Consider the following 20,253-nt stretch of genomic DNA (forward strand, 5'->3'; position numbering starts at 1 on the left):
ATCGAGAAGCGCGCAAGCTTCCCCCTAGTCCTCGTTGGAGCCCCTCGTAAGGGCCAAGCTCTCGGTCTGGTAACTCTGTGGATAGCCTCAGGCCTTCCCCACGTGCAAGTGGGTCACCGATGTGCCTTTTGACAAGCCTCTCCTGGATGCTCCCCGCCGTCTTCAATATCAAGCTTCTAGCCGAACCCCCACGATCCCTGTTCCCTTCGGTACACGGTGGCGGCCACACCACAAACACGGTTGGTGTGATCTCATAAGACTACAAGCCCCTCTGATGTACAATAATGGTGCGCGCAAGCACCAAGTGATAAGAGGTGTGCAAACCTCACTAAACACTAGGCCTAAACCTAAAGCAAGCGCTTAAGTGGTGGTCTAATCAATCTAAGCACTTCACAAAACACCTATGCTAATCACCTAATAAATCATTAAGCACTATGCAAGTGGAGATTACTAAAATGGTATATCAACACCCTTGGTATGTTTCCTCAGCTCTCCACATCTCAAATGGCCATTTGGGGGGTCTCTTTATAAGCCCCATGGAGAAAGTAGCCATTGAGGCTGAAACCCATCTTACTGCTACTGACCGGATGCTGCTGTCGTCCTGACCATTAGAGCACGCGTGTTGATCAGACTCTGGGCCAAGTCCGATCGCATTTGATCGGACGCGTCCGGTCGCACTAGGGCCACTCTAGAACCTCTCTAGACTCGATCGGACGCTTGTACTTTGTGCGTCCGCTCGTCCAGTGCCGATGCGTCCGGTCATGCTAAAAACATTGTCGTGATGAAGAATAGTCTCATCGGTGCGTCCGATCACTACTTCACTCAGCGTCTGATCGCAGCTGCTGAGACCTGCTATTGCCAAGCAACTGATCGGACGCGTCCGGTCCCTATAAGGGCTACGTCCAGTCACCTCTGTCGAGCTCATTTCTTCGCGATCTTGCAGTCCGGCTTGGTTCCCATCTTCATGCTTGGACTATGCTTGATATCTTAGGTCTTCTCTTGTGCTTCTAGGGTCTTGCTTTTGGTGTTGATCGTGGGATCATCATGTTGCCTTCGTCCAAGTCACGTCTTGCACCCTATTGAACTACAAAACAATTACTTGCAAATTTATTAGTCCAATTTGGTTGTGTTGGTCATCAAACACCAAAATCCAAAGTAAATGGGTCTAGGGTCCATTTTTCTTACAATCTCCCCATTTTTGTGATTGATGATAACACGACCAAAACAAGCAAATAATAAAAATTTTGGAATTTAAAAACTATTTACTTGCTAGGATGCAATGCAAAGGGTAAGGTTATATGATGATAAAAGATACCACATGTAAACATCTTTGAAAACTTATCTTGCCCTTGCAAATGTCCCCATGTGGCATTATGGATTTAAGCCCCCCCCTAACTCCATAATCCACTATCCTCCCTTTCTCGGACCATTACCACTTGTAAATTATTATGATCGGGCTTGCTTTTGGTCCAACAAATTCTCCCCCTTTGGAATCAAACATCTAAAAGGAAGACATTAGTAGCAGAAGGGGAGGGGTCAAACTTTATGATCCTTTGTATGTGGAGTGGAATAGGTCACAAAATTTGACTCTCACATTACATAGACTAAGCTCCCCCTAAATATATGCATACATATGATGGAGAATATAGTTTATGCATAATTGGCAAATTAATGCTCAAGGGAGTTTAATCTATATAATGCATGGAGAAAAGCATATAAATACCAAAGTGAAATCAACATGATGATATCGGTTTAGAAATACCACATGTGGAAACCAATTTGATTTATACCACTTGCAATAGGTGATGGATATTTGAATTATGATGCTTGACTCCGGGGACTCCATTTTCCTTGCAATGAGACTACTACACACATGATAAGCTTGAAAAGGTGTTAGTCTCAAAACATCCAACTTATAGAGTAACCTTCCCCTAAATTTGTGCACACAAGTATGGAATACTTGTAGGAGACATGCACATTGATTTTAGAATAAAAAATACCACTTGAAAGATGACATCACATGAATGTGAGAATCATTTTCAAAGGTGATATTCAGGAGAAATTATCTATAATTTGGACTTTGGCACATATTAGAAGAACAATTGTAAAAACAAGCTATGTGTCGTGCTCCTAAACAATTTCAACCATGTAGGTTTGCTCCAAGGGTTAAGAATGAAAACGAGCAAGCCTACCATAAGATATACCTAGTGTATGCAAGACAAGATTAAACATGCAAATGCAAGCCTATGCATGAAAATGAACTAGATGCTCATTGAAATTGCAAGAAAATAAATCTAGTTACCTAACATGGGAAGGGGAATTTGGGTCCATAGTATTCACTAACCCACTTGACAATTACCTTGTCCATAATGATGCACCCCATGAAATGCACCCAAACTTTGCCAAGTCTCCAAATTCCCCGAAGTCCAAATGAACTCCTCACTTCCCTTTCGGGATCCAAACCTTCTTGGTGCTCTTCATGTTGAAAATGATCTCCTTTGGCACCCAAATACGTTTGGCCCCATTGTTGGATTGCTTGTTCACCTTGATGGCCACCACCTTGTCATTTTTCTTCTTCTTCAAGAGATAAGGTGTGGAGGCCTTATTATCCACCTTGTTGGTGTAGGTGTTGGAGAGCTTGCTTGTTTCCTTTTTGTTTTTCTCTTTCTTCTTTGCTCCTCCCCCATTCTTCACCTTGCACTCATAGGACTTGTGGCCTTCCTGTGGCATACATAGCAAACCACGATTTGTCCTTCATCAAGCTTCTTCACTCCCTTGACGGTATTATCTTGATGAAGTTGGGCTTGCTCTGTTTTGCCATTTACTTGAGTCAAGTCCTTGCTAAGGCGAGCCACTTCTTGCTTGAGTTGCTCATTCTCCGTTGCGACCTCTTGTGTGCATGTTTCTACAACAACTTTCTCAACACAAACTTGGTTGCACATGGGTGAGTAGCTACCAGGCCAGCCAACAGCCATCTTCAGCGACCCAGCAGGCATCGAGATGGCCACCAGCGGCCCCGTCCCTTTGGTCTCGCAGGTGCAGCGCAAGCCACAGACATTCACCCCAAGCCCATGGGTTGACTTCTTCCTCCAGCATGTCCCATGCACTCCATCAAAGGTACCAACAAGCCGGCCACCATTGTTCCCTTTCTGCAAAACTTGAGCATGTCATCATAAATTTGCTAGCATCTCCGCATTGCCTGGCCGTGGTAAAAATTAAATGGTGAATCAAAAAATGGTTCTTGTGCACTACATAGTTCCCCTTAACACCAAATTGCCCATTGCAGCTCTTGGCAATGAAGGAGAGAACACAGAGAAAGAAGGAAGAAGTGAGGCAGATTATACTTGAAACCGTTGCCTCCTCCAACCTGGTACGGAAGCTGGAGCTCGTTGACACGCTACAACGGATCGGGGTGGACTACCACTACAAGGAGGAGATCGATGATTTGCTTCGCTCTGTCTACGACGACAAGGATGGAGGCTCTGACAATCTCTACATCACCTCACAGAGATTCTATTTGCTCAGGAAGCATGGGTACGGAGTCTCTTCGGGTATGTAATTAAGATCATCAACTAATTAAAACTAGTATATGCATGTTTCCTTTCATCGATGCTAATGCTAAATGTGTGTTGGGTGAACAAGATGGTCGTGTGAAATTTTGAGCCGTGTTGAATATAATGTTTGATTACGTGTGCAGATGTGTTTGAGAAATTTAGGGATGAGCCAGGGAACATTTCAAGTGATGATGTCAGTTGCTTGCTTATGTTGTATGATGCTGCGCATCTGAGAACTCATGGGGAGGAGATACTTGACAACATCATCACTTTCAACAAGAGCCACCTACAATTTCTGACGCAGAAAAACTTGGAGCCAGAGCTTGCCAAGGAGGTGAAGTGCACTTTGGAGACACCTCGGTTCAGGCGGGTCAAGAGAGTGGAGGCGAGGCGCTACATCTCAGTATATGAGAAGAAGGGTATGCGAGATGAAACCATACTGGAGTTCGCAAAGCTAGACTACAATATCTCGCAAGCTATCTACTGTGATGAACTAAAAGAACTTACAATGTAAGGAAATTACAGATTGCTATAATTAAGTTGGTAATGATAATTACTTACTGGAACTGCTTGCTTAATTATTAACAAATAATAATGTTGACTTTGCTAAACCCCTAATAATAGACATTTACTCGCTAATGTATAGATGGTGGAAGGATTTCCAATCACATATAGATCAGAGCTTTTACGTGGGACAGAATGGTGGAGCTTCATTTTTGGATGCTCGGAGTAATTTATGAGCCTTATTACTCATATTCATGGATAATGATGACAAAGTTCTTCAAATTCGCACTCTTGTTTGATGACCTTTATGACAACCATAGCACCACAGAGGAGAGCAATATCTTCACCACAGCCATGGAATGGTTACATTTATTTGCCTAGATATATGCCTTCTTAAAATTAGACCGCAGCAGGTCGGGTGAACAAAATTTCAGCATCACCAGAATTTACCTTTGTTTGAAAAAAAAAACTAATGACGTCAGGTGGGATGAACAAATCACACAACAGCTTCCAGCACACTTGAAGGCACTCTTGGTCAACATATTTAACACTACAAATAAGATCGAGGAGTTAAAACTTCAGGAAAACAGGCATGCTGAATTGGTAAAAAAAATGATAAACAAACTCTACTCCAAGAGATCACAATAAGGAACCATGACGGGCTTTTTTACTAACTAGCACTAGTAGAGAATAGACCTTTGATCCTCAGTCAAAATAGGCTCTAGTCCCGGCATTTTTTGTGCCCGGGACTAGAGAGACCTTTAGTCCCGGTTGGTGGCTCCAATCGAGACTAAAGGTCCCTGCCCAACGGCTACTGCGTCAGACAGAGGTGGCAGGGACCTTTAGTCCCGGTTGAAACCACCAACCGGGACTAAAGGTAGACTTTTACTCCTGGTTGGTGCCTCCAACTGGGAGTAAAGGTCTACTCCCGGGCCGTGGCTGCGCCGGGGGTTGGAAAGTTACCTTTAGTCCCGGTTGGAGCCACCAACCGGGACTAAAGGCCCCCCCTTTATATCCCGGCCATCTCCTTCTTCCTCCCCGAGCCCGAGCTCAGCACATTTTCAAGCTCACTGCACTAGTGTTCTTGCTTCCTCCCTCCATTGTTCCTCCATCCATTCTTCGATTTCTCCGTCGATTTCTTCGATTCCTCTGTCGATTCTTCAGTTGTAAAGGTTACCAATCTCATACTCTCATTTTTCATCATTGGCTTATCTCATATTGTTCACTATATCTATATTCTTTTTATGGTGTTTTTTTTATTTGTAAACAATTTGAGCTCAAATAACTTATAGTTTGCATATTTAGATGAAGAAAGGTTAAAGTAGGTATTTAAAATTAGTATTCACTTTTTATTTCCAGCATGCATAGCACACTTCATTGTTTAGAGATATAGATAATTTTATAGTTTTTTTAATTTTATTTGCTTATAAAATAAGAAATTTATAGTGTATTAAAAATGAGTATAGAGAGTAGATGGCAACTGCTTCTGGGTCCTCGGCCTCTCATGGGTTTCCAAAGCGACTTAGGCTGGGCCTCCCTCTCATTCCATGCGGCAAGTGTCGTGATGAGATAAAGATTGTGATGGAGTACCGAGTGAAGAAGGAGGGTCCCAACAATGATCGTATCTTCTACAAGTGTCCGGTTCGCAATGTGAGTTATTTTATCATATTTTATAATTATGGTTAGTTTATACCTATTTTCATGATGGTTGTGATTAAAGTTCTAATTTTTTGTTTTAATTTCAATGGGATGGTAGTGGACGATGTTCAGGCTTCTACTGGAAGGAAGAGTATGTTGAACTCATGCAAAAATATCTTTCACAACAGGCAGATACGGCGGCTAATGAGGCAGTGATCCAGCCGAAGAAGCCCAAAGATGTTGCACAATCGGGGGATCTGTCTGTTTTAGTTGAGATTTTTCGCGAAATCCTTGTGCTCCTAAATGTATTTTAGCTTTAGTTCTTTTAGTGGTAGTTGGGATTGTCTACATTGTAGCGATGCTTTCATAAATTTGTACCTTTTGTGGTGGCACGCATGTTGTATAAATAATTAATTATGATCTAGGTTTTAATGTGGTATTTATGTCATGTAATGTAGATGAGCCGGCATTAGATGTACAATGCTGATCGCCGCTCCCAAGAGTTCATTGACGGCGTGCATTCTTTGTTACGTGCGGCCGAGGCAAACAAACACGACGGTTTCATGTGCTGCCCATGTGCCATATGTAAGAATACGGTGGAATATCCTTGCTCAAGGACTCTTCATTCACACTTGTTCAAGTCGGGTTTCATGCCAAACTATATTTGTTGGACGAAGCACGGAGAAACCGGCGTTGTAATGGAAGAAGGTGAAGAAGAACAATGGAACGACAATGATATTATTCCTGATGGTGCGTGCTTCAATGATATTGCAATGGGAGAAGCTGAAGAAGAGGTAGCTGCAGAAGATGAGCCTGCTGATGATCTTTGTCAGGTCATTCATGACGCACAAAGAGAATGTGAAAGTGAAAAGGAGAAGATCAAGTTCGAGCGGATGCTAGAAGATCACAAGAAATTGTTGTACCCAACTTGTGATGCAGGGCAGAAAAAGTTGGGAACCACACTAGAATTGCTGCAATGGAAGGCAAGGAATGGTGTATCTGACAAGGGATTTGGAGAGTTACTAAAAATCCAAAAGAAGATGCTTCCGAAGGACAATGAATTGCCCGCCACTACCTACGAAGCAAAACAAGTTGTTTGTTCTATGGGGCTAGAAATCGAGAAGATACATGCATGTCCTAATGACTGCATCCTGTACCGTGGCAAAGAGTATGAGAAATTGGATGCATGCCCGGTATGCCATGCATCATGGTATAAGATCAGGCGAGATGACCCTGGTGATGTTGAGGGCGAACGTCCACGGAAGAAAATCCCTGCCAAGGTTATGTGGTATGCTCCTATAATACCACGCTTGAAACATCTGTTCAGAAACAAAGAACGTGCAAAATTGTTGTGATGGCACAAAGAAGACCGTAAGGTAGACAATATGTTGAGACACCCTGCTGATGGGTCCCAGTGGAGAGCAATCGATAGAGAATTCCCGGAGTTTGCAAATGACGCAAGAAACTTAAGGTTTGCTTTAAGTACAGATGGTATCAATCCTTTTGGAGAGCAGAACAGTAGTCATAGCACTTGGCCTGTTACTCTAAGTATCTACAACCTTCCTCCTTGGTTATGCATGAAGCGGAAGTTCATTATGATGCATGTGCTCATCCAAGGCCCGAAGCAACCTAGCAATGACATCGATGTATACCTGAGACCACTTATTGACGAACTTCTCATTTTGTGGAATAAAGAAGGTGTACGTGTGTGGGATGAGTACAAATAGGAACACTTTGATCTGCGAGCATTGTTGTTCGTAACAATCAATGATTGGCCTGCTCTAAGTAATCTTTCAAGATAGTCAAACAAGGGATATAATGCATGCACACACTGCTTCGGTGATATTAGAGGTGTATTCTTGAAAAAATGTCGAAAGGTCATGTACCTTGGCTATCGTCGATTTCTTCCTGCAAATCACCCCGTAAGAAAGAAAGGCAAGCATTTTAAAGGGAAGGCAGACCACCTGACCAAGCCTCGTAACCGAACAGGTGAGGATGTACTCGATATGGTCAATGATGTGAAAGTCATCTTTGGAAAAGGACATGGCAGCCAACCTGTTTCGAATGACGTTAACGATCACACACCCATGTGGAAGAAGAAGTCCATATTTTGGTACCTACCCTATTGGCAAGTCCTAGAGGTCCGCAGCTCGATCAACGTGATGCACCTGATGAAGAATCTTTGTGTGAACCTGCTAGGCTTCATGGGTGTGTATGGAAAGCCTAAGGACACATTTGAAGCATGACAGGACCTACGTTGTTTGAGAGAAAGAGACAACCTGCATCCAGAGAAGACAGATGATGGACGCCATTACTTATGTCCTGCCAGCTACACTCTAAGCAAAGAGGAGAAGGAAATCATGTTTGAATGCTTAAACAACATCAAGGTACCATCTGGATTCTCCTCGAATATAAAGGGTATTATAAATGTGCTAGAGAAGAAATTCTGTAACTTAAAGTCCCATGACCGTCATGTTCTCATGATGTAATTACTTCCAGTTGCATTAAGAGGAATTCTACCTCCAAATGTACGTCTAGCCACCGTGAAGCTATGTGCATTCCTCAATGCAATTTCTCAGAAGGCAATTGATCCAACTGATCTAGCTAAACTACAGAATGATGTGGTTCAATGTCTCGTCAGCTTTGAGTTGGTGTTCCCTCCTTCCTTCTTTGATATCATGACACACCTCCTAGTTCACCTAGTTAAGGAGATTTTCATTCTCGGTCCTGTGTTCCTACACAACATGTTCCCCTTAGAGAGATTCATGGGAGTGCTGAAGAAATATGTTCACAACCGTGCTCGCCCAGAAGGAAGCATCGCCAAGGGCTATGGAACAGAAGAGGTCATTGAGTTCTGTGTTGACTTTATTCCTGACCTTGACTCGATTGGTGTTCCTGAATCAAGACATGAGGGGAGACTAAGTGGAAAGGGGACACTAGGGAGGAAAACATATATTGGTACAGAGGATGATTATTTCAATAAAGCGCACTACACAGTTTTACAGAACTCCTCTTTGGTAGATCCGTATATTGAGACACATAAGGATCTCTTATGATTCGAGTTTTCAGGGAAGACTGGAGCTTGGATTACGCATAAGCACATAGAAACTTTCGGTGGTTGGTTGCGAAAAAAATGTCAAGGTGATGAGAGCATCCATGGGCAACTATATTTATTGGCTATGCAACCATCATGGCATATCGTCACATACAAAGGGTACGAGATAAATGGGAACATATTCTACACAGTAGCCCAAGATAAAAGGAGTACCAACCAAAACAATGGTGTCCGCATAGATGCCACAGACCTGAATGGGAATAAGCAGACATATTATGGCCACATAGATGAAATATGGGAACTAGAATATGCACCTACTTTGAAGATCCCATTGTTCAAGTGCCAATGGGTTAAGGTGACAGGAGGCAGGGTAACAGTAGACAACGAGTATGGAATGACAACAGTAGACCTTAGTAATATTGGGTACAAAGACGAACCATTCGTCCTTGCCAAGGATGTGAATCAGGTGTTCTGTGTCAATGATATGTCTACCAAACCAAAAAGAGGGAAAACGATAATGACTCAACCAAAGAGTCAAATCGACACATAGTTCTTTCAGGGAAAAGAGTCATCATGGGAATTGAGGACAAGTCAGACATGTCAGAAGATTATGAAAAGGATGACCGAATTCTACCCTTTAAAGTGAACAAAGACCCTAGCATCTTGGTAAATGATGAGGATACTCCATGGTTACGACGCGATCATAACCAAGGGACATACGTAAAGAAGAAGTTCACTGCTGTGCCCACTTGATGATATAGTGATTTAATGTAGTGTGTGTTTGAGATATTATGTAATAATTGTGAATTCAGATGTTTATTATGTCGTGTTTCAAATTAAATCAATGTTTGATTTGGTGGGATTTCTCTCTCGAAAAGTTAAATTAGGATATTGAGTGATGAAAAATTAAAATATTAACGTTAAAATGATGTGAAAACAAATTTCCTGTCCAAAACCAATAGTTTTAATAATTTTAATTAAACACTATATTTTTGCATTAACAAAATAATAAATATTAGTTACATTATGTTTTAGAATTATAACAAAAAATAAAAAAAGGTAGGTTATAGATTTTTCCTATGTGCAATAAAGAAAAAATCCATATTTTTAACAAAACAATTTTATGCCTTTTATTTAATTTACTATGTATTTAACAAGACTATTGCATTTTATTAAAAAAAATTGCTCAAAACATGCAGGAAACGAAACTGCAGCCCACCTTTACTCCCGGGTGGAAAGCCCACCCGGGAGTAAAGGTGGGCTATAGTTTCGTGGCCCACCAAAAAAAAACCTTTACTCCCGGTGCGTGTTACCAACCGGAAGTAAAGGTATACCTTTACTCCCGATTGGTAACATGCACCGGGAGTAAAGGACCTTTACTCCTGGCTAGTGGCTAGCACCGGGAGTAAATCTCCCTGGTATATAAGTGCCAGTGCCTGGCGCAGATCGATCCCCTCCTCTTCTTTCTCGTCGAACAGCCGCCCTTTCTCCTCTTCTTCCTCGCGCCGCCACCGGTCGCCACCCCACCTCGCGCCGACGACCTCGTGCGGCCCTCCACCGTGCGCACCTCCGCATTCGTGAGGTGAGTTCTCTTGGCTTTCTCTCTCCTCCAGCGCGCTCCCAAGCGGTGACCATAGTCCCTCAGCGGCGTCTTCCGTTGGATCAAACACGCGAGTCGAGCTCGCACACATGAGTGCCACCAGCGGTGACCGGGGTCCGGGCCTACGTGGCTGCCTCGCCCATGGTGGCGTCCGCGCCTACACTTGCCTAGCGCGGAGGGCTCTCTCATCGCCAGTGTTCGTGGCTGCCGAGGCCAAGCTCGGCATGGGCTGGGTGGTGGTGGCCGCTGCCGCGAGCGACATCGTCGAGGGAGGAGAAGACAGACGAGGACATCCCAGTGCCGGTGGACGGCAGGCTGTCGTTATGTCTAGGGTCCGGGTACGCCGTCCACCGGCGGGCTCGGCTACTTCGTCCGTTCATCATGGCTGGCATAGAACATCGATGTGGGCACGTTTGACTACCTATACTGGCTGCTCGTGGTGCTCAGCACCATTAACCTGCTCGTCTTCGTTCGAGACGCAGACCACAGTTGTTGTTTGTGGCGGCCTCACACAGGAGAGGTGGTGTTGAACGGTAGGATGGGCCATTGTCCAACACGATTCAAGTCCACGTTAGCAATGCAAATGCAAACACACACAATGCAGCACCAGCCGAACAACGCAGTTGAACAGTAGGATGGGCCGTTGCCGTGAACAGTGAATTCCAGCTAGTTTTTGCACCAGCCGAACGACGCAGTTTAGTGACTCAGTAGAATCCGAGTTGTAAAGGGCTACCAAAAGCCACAAGACTCCTCCTGCCGGCACAGCAGTACCTATGTCCGGTCCGTCCGTCCGCAGTTGCTTCACTTGCGACCTCGATCATGACATGGCAGCGTTGCATTACCAACTCGCTTTGTCACTTTGCTTCTTCAAGTCACGGGTTCAAACGCGAGCACAAGGAAACACAAGAAACCTACTGCTTCGATCATATATGGTGGAGCAATGTCGCCCTCATTTGCCCTAGGGTTTAGGGTTTATACGGCGGAGCACCGCTACCCTCGTTAGGGTTTATACGGCGGAGCACCACCGCCCTCGTTCGCCCTAGGGTTTAGGGTTTATACGGTGGAGCACCGCCACCCTCGTTCACCCATGTGTACAAACATATATGCGACGGAGCGGAGCACCGCCACTCTCGTCACACCGCCCTCTCTCGCGGCCTAGTCGATCAACATTCGTATTATCGTTATCGTTAACGCTAAACAATCACACTAGGGCGAATTGCGTCGGTGACTAGGGTGAACCACATTGTTGATGTCACTGATGTGGCGAATTGCGTCCGTGACCGAGGGGCAAGATTTAATAATACATATTGTTCATAGATTTTACGCATGTAAGCAAAGATTTGACGCACTATATATTGATTTTGTTTTTTGAAGCTAGATGGCTGACCCGAGAAACATGGATGAGGAGGAGTTGATGATGAATTTGATCAACACTGGCACTCAAGTTGCCGGCGATGATGGTGCTAAAAATAACGTGCAAGAGGATGCAGATGACGGGAGTCAGTACTTAGCTCTTGAACAAAATGAGCAACAACATATTGGCCAAGTATATATTTTTTATTATTAGCTATTTATATTATCATATGTCTTATGTGTGCTCATGACATTAAAAATAATGTTTATGTTTTGTAGCCCTCTGGATCGACATCAACAACTACAACGAAGAGTAAAAATGTTCGAGGTCCCAAAAAGCCATTGGAGGGCCGCTTCATCATCTCAGAGTTCAATGTGGATACAGGCGAACTGGGGGGCCAAATAAAATGAAATCCGTGCACCACTGTGGTTACCTTGTACGGGACTGGCTCCCGATCAGTACCCATGAATGGAAGAAGAAGACCAATGCTCCTCATATCAGTTTTGTCTCCGATCGTGACAAGATGTTAATTTGAAATGATGTCTTGGAACATTTCATGCTCCAAACAGATGGTCATGATGATATAATAGATGGTGATGACTTGAAGGAGCGAGTTAGGGATTGGGCAATGAAGAAGATGGCCACCCAATTTCAAACTTGGAAGAAACACCTATACACGACGTATGTCAAGAAGAACATAGCACCAGATTTCACTGTCCCAGGCCCGATCTCAAAGCAGAGGCCCTATTGGGATGAGTTTGTACGGTACAAGACGTCGGAAGAGGGTGTGAGTTGGGTGATGAAGAACCAACGTAATGCCCAACAGAATACATACCACCATAACTTGGGATCAGGTGGCTACCCGACTGCCATTAAAAAGTGGAACAAAATGGAAGTAGACCTTCTTGCCAAGGGTATCACACCAGAATCACTCGAGTGGGGAGAGCGTGCAAAGAATTGGTTTTTCGCTCATGGGGGAACACTGGACCAGGAGACAGGGAAGTGTGTTTATGGCGCAAGACTGCAAGAAGCAGCAGAAAGATTGTTTTATGCTCAGAGAGCTACTGCTAGTGGTGCGTTCAGGCCCAACAGAGAGAAGGATGAACTGACATACGCCATCAGGACTATTGAACACGGTGGTCGAACTAGAGGCAAAGGAAGTGTCTCATGGGAGCATGGATTCCCTCAGGATAGACCTTCCTACAGAAGCCACCAAAGAAAGAAGGAAGAAGAGGCACAGCGGCTCCAGAGGTTGGAGGAAGCGGTGCGTGAAGCACAGGAGCGGGAAAAAACCTTGAAGCGAGAATGCAGGAGGAAATCAGAAGGCAAGTGCAAATAGCAGTGAGTGCAAACAAGAAGGCATCAGAGCTAGGAATCAACATTAGCCAATCTGTTCAGTTGAAAAGCAGTTGTGCTTCCACGGAGATACCAAATCAAGGGGACACATGACTGCGCTTCCCTGTGGATGACGTCACTGAACCTTGTACATCGTGTGAGCTACACATTCCGAAGGGGAATTCTACAATCAAGGTGGCTATCGGTCTTGTTAATCCTATCGACCGAACCAAGACACCAAGGATTCATGGGAATATAATCCAAGAAGGATATGCTACCATCTCGGTAGATAAAGCTGAAAAAGGTTTTAGTGATTTGCCTCTTGACATTCCTAGAGGTGATGGCGAGAAGACTCTCGGAGAAGCAGAGAAGACATTCATTCTATGGCGCAAGCGCTACATCATCATTCTCGGGATATCGCCTCCACCTCCTCCTGAACTACCTCACCATAGGTGCGGATGAAAACACTACATTATTAATTTATATTGGCTTAAATAATTAACAATCTGCTCATAATAATATGTCATTCCTTTTTTGTAGCAGATCCTCCCCCAACCTAAGTCCAATTGTTCAATCGCCAGATCATCATAGTGCTCTATACGATGACAATGTGTTGGAAGGCGAGGCTGCTCCACACCATCTCCAACGAGGTCTCCAACGCCACAGCCGCCACCTCCAAGGAGGTCTCCAACACCTCCCCCGCCCCCACCTACCAAGAAGCCAAGTACTAGCAAGAGGCCAGCCCCGCAAACGAAGAATCAGCCCCCGCCGACCAAGAAAGCCACCGTGAAACCAAGGGCTATTCCCAAAATAATATCTGAAGAGAAGGAAGAAATAACTGATGCATATAAAAAAGATATGTCCAGATTCTATGACAAACTTAGAAAGGATCAAGAAGCAAGGAGTAACCCGGAGAAACCGTACTTCTTCGTAGCTCCAGATATTCTAAGAAAAAGGTGGCTTCTTACTAGCAACAACAACGGGAATCTCGTAAGCCGTCCAAAGCAACATTAACAGACTATCACCGCACTCTCACCAAGTCAATTGAGGCGGCATAAAAAAAGAAGCGGGCAGGGAAAGGAGTTGCACAACTCGGACAACAATCACACCAATCAGTCCCCCCACTAGTTGTTGGTAATGAATATGGTTTGAATTTAGGATTAATGCATTAGACAAACATACCTCCGGATATCGATTTGGATCACCTTGGTGAATTTATTGAAGAGACTGGTCTCGACCTTTACCATATGTTTGGTGACGGAAACATTGAGAGTGCGGCGGAGGTTGATATTTGGAAAAAAAAATTGTACTAGGCCAGAGTCTATACAACCCTCAAGCCGTAGGTGATCTGGGGACGCAAATGTACCTGCTAAATAAGTGGTACATGCAGGCGTCTACCGGTGGATACTTCTGCATTGGTGTCAGAAGTAGAGACGAACATTGGTTCCATGGTGATGATGTTATGTATGTTGACTTTGCAGAATTTCATCAACTATGCCACCTGACCTCTCTGGACAAAGTTATCATTAGCTGCTATTGCCTGTAAGTAATAATTCTTTCAATCTATTATTAAACTCATCATATGTGTGTATATGCATATAAATTATCCTAACAAGTACTATATATATGCAGATTTACAATGACAAAGTGCAGAAAGAAAGGCTGCAATGAAATTGGTTTTGTTGATCCCCATATAGTATTCAAAGACCCAGTTACTCCAAAGCCTAATTGGAAGTCTGAGTTAGAGAGTAATCTCATGAACTTCTTAGTGAACCAACGCCACAAGAAGGATATACTCTTTCCCTACAACTTCAAGTGAGTGTTAATAATGTCGATCATCCTTAATGGCTCATATGTTGATTCTAGTTAATTAATGAGTGTTATGTGTTATATCCTATAAACACACGCAGCAATCACTGGATATTGATGGACATCGATCTGGTGAAAAGTCACTTGATAATCTATGACTCGATGAGAAAACCACAACAAGACTACCAAGATATGATAGATATTATCTATAGGTAATTTCGTTATCTCTAGCAACTATATATACACACAAACATGATGATTAACTATATCCGATGACGTGACAAATTTTTTATTGGGCAGTGTTTGGAAAACCTTTATTGAGAAGCAATGCATGGGAAAATGCAAAGCGCCACTGAATGTAATCTCTTTGAAAGTAAGTCCCCTAAATCGCATCATCTTTATTAATTAAACATATAGCTTTCACCGGATCACCAGATTGGATGACAAATCTTTTTCTCGTAAAGTGGTGTCTGAGGCAGGAACAGGGGAACAACTACTGTGGTTACTATGTTTGCAAGTTTATCAAGGAGCTCTCCCAAAGAACTCCTACAGAGAGACTCAAAGTACGTTAAAAATACACTATATATTCATTTAATTATTATTATTGATTGTGTTACTATGTCTTTATATATATATATATATGTATGTACATATATTAATTTATTTTCCTTAGGTTCGATGGTTGGAGGAAAAGGTTATACGACAAGACCAGATCAAAGCAATTCAAGAGTCTATAGCCGGATTTTTTAATGACCAGGTCATCGATTCCAAAGGCGAGTTCTACTTCGACCCAACACTGCCATGAAAGCCAAGCTAGAGGCTGAGAGGAAAATTGTTATATCACAACAACTGTAATGCAATCTTTTGTAATATATGCATATGAAATAATATAATGCAAAATACACATATGCATGCATGCATATATATATATATATATAGTTCTATGCTTGAATTGTGTCATTTAATACGTTTATTGTGCTTGAACCGAAACATACTAATACGACTTCGAAAACCTATTCTAAAAAGAAAACAAAAAAATGAAAAGAAAAGAAAAAAGAAAAAAAAATAACCTTTAGTCCCGGTTGATATTACCAACCGAGATTAAAGGGTGCCAGCCTCGTGGCTTGTCAGGAGGCACCTTTAGTCCCGGTTGGTGTTACCCACTTTAGTCCCGGTTCCTGACCCCCTTTAGTCCCGGATGCTTGCTCCCGGGTGGGGAATCGGGACTAGAGGGATTCTCCACCGGGAGTAAAGGCCGTCCATGTACCAGTGTAGATATATGTCCATGCGTTGCACGGGGCAGCGGGCGCGTGCGCGAAGTTACGGTGGATGTCCGAACAGCACCGCACACGGACTCCTTCCTTCGCGGCCTCACCACCATCCCATCCGCGTGCCTCTACGCCCGCGCGTCTGGAAGCAGACGACCGCGTAGCGTCCCTCCAGGCCCTGCCTGCGGCTGAGCGCCGTGGGTACGAGGACGACGCCATTCGCGGGCAGGCCGACGGCGTCGTGGATGCGCAGATCCCTAGAGAACCGCTTGTTAATTTGGTTTGTTCCGTCCATTAGTAGAGATTGTGACTATAAAAATAGAAGGAGGGAGTCATAATGACTGATAATAATAAAATAAAAAATTACAAAATTTGGATTTAGATTTTTTTTGGTGTTCGTCTAATGTATAAAAAGAAAAATAGAGATGAGAATTACCTGAGAGATGACTCCTTCGCTTGATTGACGATGTCGGGACCTTTTGGCCTTTTTGGCGAAAATAATTCGGCGCAAACTATATCCACCATGTCTTCCTGCATACATGTCATGGATAGTGCCACTTGTCTAGTCAATGTGATCTAACCGCACGCCTAAAGATTTTCTCGCATGTCCACATGCAGCTTCAATTACCTCCCACACCCGTTGTTTTTTCTGCCTCCACCATGCACGGTTAGATCGTGTTGACGGGACACGTGGTAATTATTCATGACATGTATACAAGGAGGCACAGTACGTGCATACAGTTTGCACCGATTTTTTTCCGCTACGGGACTCTGCATGCGCTTTTGGACCCCGGTTCGGTCTCGGACGGTTGAGCTAGCGCGCACACGTATGCATGTGGGCATGCACCGTAGCAGTTTGTTGGGCGGGCTTGCACATGCATACGATTGGATTCCGGCTCATGCACCGTTGCAGCCTGGGGGGGGGGGGGGGGGGGGGTGGGGGGGGGCGCGGGGGCGGGGCACGCACATGCACACGATTGCACTCCGGCTCGTGGTTCGGTCTCGGACGACGATTAGACCCCGGTTCGTGGCTCGGTCTCGGACGGCCGAGCGCGCATGCGAATATGACGAAGTGCACGAAACCTCAACTCCTTTTTTTTGCGGTAATAATAGATTTTACCATCCTTACATTCACTACTAAAAAACGATTTTTAGCAACGGAAGTTTTTTTTTTTTAGAAGCGGCTCCACTAGCAACCGCCCTTACAGTGGGTGAGCTCGGGTCCCATAATTCCAGCTACCCCTACAAATCTAACAGTAGGGGCGGCTGGTGATACGAGCCGCCCTTATAAATGGGTACATTTGTAGGGGCAGCTCACTCACCGACCCCATCCGGTGTTGTGATTTGTAGAGGTGGCTCAATCACCAGCCGCCCCTACAAATGTTGCACATATAAAAGGCCTCCTCGCGTCACCTGCTCGCTCCCTCCTCGCCTCCACCTGCTCTCGCACCCCGCCTCCACCTGCTCGCTCGCACCCACCCCGGCCCGCCTCCACCTGCTCGCTCCCTCCTCGCCTCCACCTGCTCACTCGCACCCCGCCTCCACCTGCTCGCTCCCTCCTCGCCTCCGCGACGCCCTCCTCGCCTCCGCCGCCCTCCTCCTCGCCTTCCCCGTGCAGATCCGGCCTCCTCCTCACCTCCCCCGCCCTCCTCCTTGCCTCCACTGTGGCGGCGCGGAGCCCCGGCCGAGGCAACGCACAGGTGCTAGCTGGTGGTCGGCGGCAGATCTGGCCACGGTGGGCCTAGATCCGGTCCCCACCCCCACGCGGCAAGCGGAGGCTCGAAGAGGGGCCCACCCGGAGCGACAGGATGCAGCTGAGGCCAGAGGACGCCATGGAGGAGGTGGAGGCCGAGGCGGTACCTAAGGCGGCGGCGGGGCCGGAGCTAGGGTTTTTGCTCGCGGCGCCCCTTTGATTCCGCCTCGATCCTCCCTGATTCCCCGATCTAGGGGTTTTGCGGTTTTTAATGCATCGACGCCCCTTTGATTCCGCCTTTTCAAGCGTTTCTGGGGAATTTTAACCGAGGTTTTGTTTGTTCCCCATTTCTATGTGGTTTTAGGTGGCTACTGTGGTGATGTGGTAGATGCGGCGGTACATGGTCACCATGGCGGCAGTGAAAGTGGAGGAGGACAAGGGGAGCGCGTGGAACTGGCCCAATCTGGCGGCGTCGAGCCCTTTGTCGTCAGCTTCAGACGCAACAAGCTATGGAGCCGGCGCGGGGATGTCGCCGGTGGTGTTCAGCCTGGCGGACTCAGTCTGTGGTCGTAGGTAGTACTCTCCGCCGCTGTGAACCGTTCGAGAATTGAGAGTCTGCTGCTGTGTTCTAGAGGTTGCTTACTTCATCCGGACACTTGTGTGCTTAGTTCATTGGATCATGGATTGGATGTGATTTTCATTTGTCTTGGAAAAGTGGTGTTTCTAATAGTTTGTCAAGTTAGCTGGTGCGGTTCGCCTGGTAGTTTTATTCTCGAGAACATGCCGTTGCCTTTATGTCATTGTGTGGTGTACTGATATTGATTTTCTAGAAAAACTAAATTCTTAAATGCTATATATTATGTTCTGTAAGTTTTACATATTTCTATAGCTGATGATTGCACCCAGTATAGGAAACTAGGAGTGCTATATCTTTTGGCTTCCCTTGCTCTGATGTGGTGATGTTAGTAATTAATGGCTCTCAAGATGACTATGTAGGAATAAATGTTTAAAAAAGGTACTTTTGAGGTAATTTATTGATATTTAGACCAAATGTATGGAGTTAAAAATAATGGTTGACCGGGGAGATACACTGACAGTAATTCAATAATTAATAATTTTTGCCCATTTTGAGGTCCACACTTATTTTATAACACGAACTCTGCAACTTTCAACAAACCACTTTTTCGAAGAGAACATGTTTATTATACTAACCACGAACTCCCCACAAGCAAATGTTCATCGTTTCAACAAATATTAAGTTGTTTTAAAGATTTCCTCATGTTTTAAATCCTGATAAATCATTTAATGATTGTAAGCTACTTGTTGAAAGAAAAGATAAGTTGAAGCTAATACTTGATAACACCAGCCGCCTCTACAAATCGATTTGTAAGGGCGGTCTGAGAACCGCCCCTACAAATGCATGATTTGTAGAGACGGTATGGTAGGGGCGGCTGGTCGAGCCGCCTCTACAAACCATCGTCAGCTGCCCCTATAAATGCTTTTTGTAGTAGCGATTTACCCATATATAGGTGATTGACAGTTTGACACTGCCTACCATGCTGAGGTGAAATGGCGCGATGAACACTTCGTCCCAACCAATGTTGAGGAGCACCTCCAACTTTCTATCCCTAGCAGTGCATGTATGCAGATGACAAACCTTGCACTCATTTCACTAGGAGATGTGACTACAAGAGAGATGTTGAGTGGGTTTTCACCTTTCCCAAAATCATCAGAGGTGTTTGTATTGTGGCCCGCGCATCAGCAATGACATCATGTCACATGAGGTTTACCAAACCTCTCCACAACATATAAACTTCTTAAATGTTGCGAAAAGATTTTCCATTTCTTATTAGTTAGAATATGACATATTTCCATTTGTGCATTCAGCCATTCAACATCAGATTATTCTCTAAAGACTCACATTTTTCTTGCTGTCCCTTGAAGCGGGAACAAGCTTCAGACCATGTGGCATCCACGGTTCAAACTTGCATGAAGCAATATGGAGTGATGATAGAGGAAGCCAACGAAAAGCTTAGAGTTAAAATTGAAGAAGCATGGATGGACATCGTCGAAGAATGCCTTGAGCAAAAACGTCCCATGGCACTTTTAGAGACAGCGGTCAACGTTGCACGAATTGTGGATTCATGTACAAGCGTGAAGACGCATTCACCCTCTCATTCAGCCTCAAGGACATTATAGCTTCTATGTACATCTACTCTGTGTGAGCTTATTGATCTAGCATTAGTAAGACTTTTCAGTGTACGCGGATTGGCTTAAGGTCTGTCGAGGGTACATTTAATCCCCAAACTATTGTATAAGTAATATGAGTGTTGTACTATATATCATAATACATGTATTTGTGTTCCAAATATACTATTTGTGGTTATTTTTCATGTACAAACTATACATACATGGTATAGTGAGTCTTGTTGTCTACTAGGCC

At 44.5% G+C, this 20,253-nt stretch overlaps 1 pseudogene; it reads left to right on the forward strand.

The window, feature by feature from the left end:
• Window positions 1–3,000: 3,000 nt before the first annotated feature.
• Window positions 3,001–20,035, forward strand: LOC136472272 ((E)-beta-caryophyllene synthase-like; annotated as a pseudogene).
• The last annotated feature ends 218 nt before the right edge of the window (window positions 20,036–20,253 follow it).

The sequence above is a fragment of the Miscanthus floridulus genome, chromosome 8 (genome assembly GCF_019320115.1).
Source record: "Miscanthus floridulus cultivar M001 chromosome 8, ASM1932011v1, whole genome shotgun sequence".
Lineage (NCBI taxonomy): Eukaryota > Viridiplantae > Streptophyta > Magnoliopsida > Poales > Poaceae > Miscanthus > Miscanthus floridulus.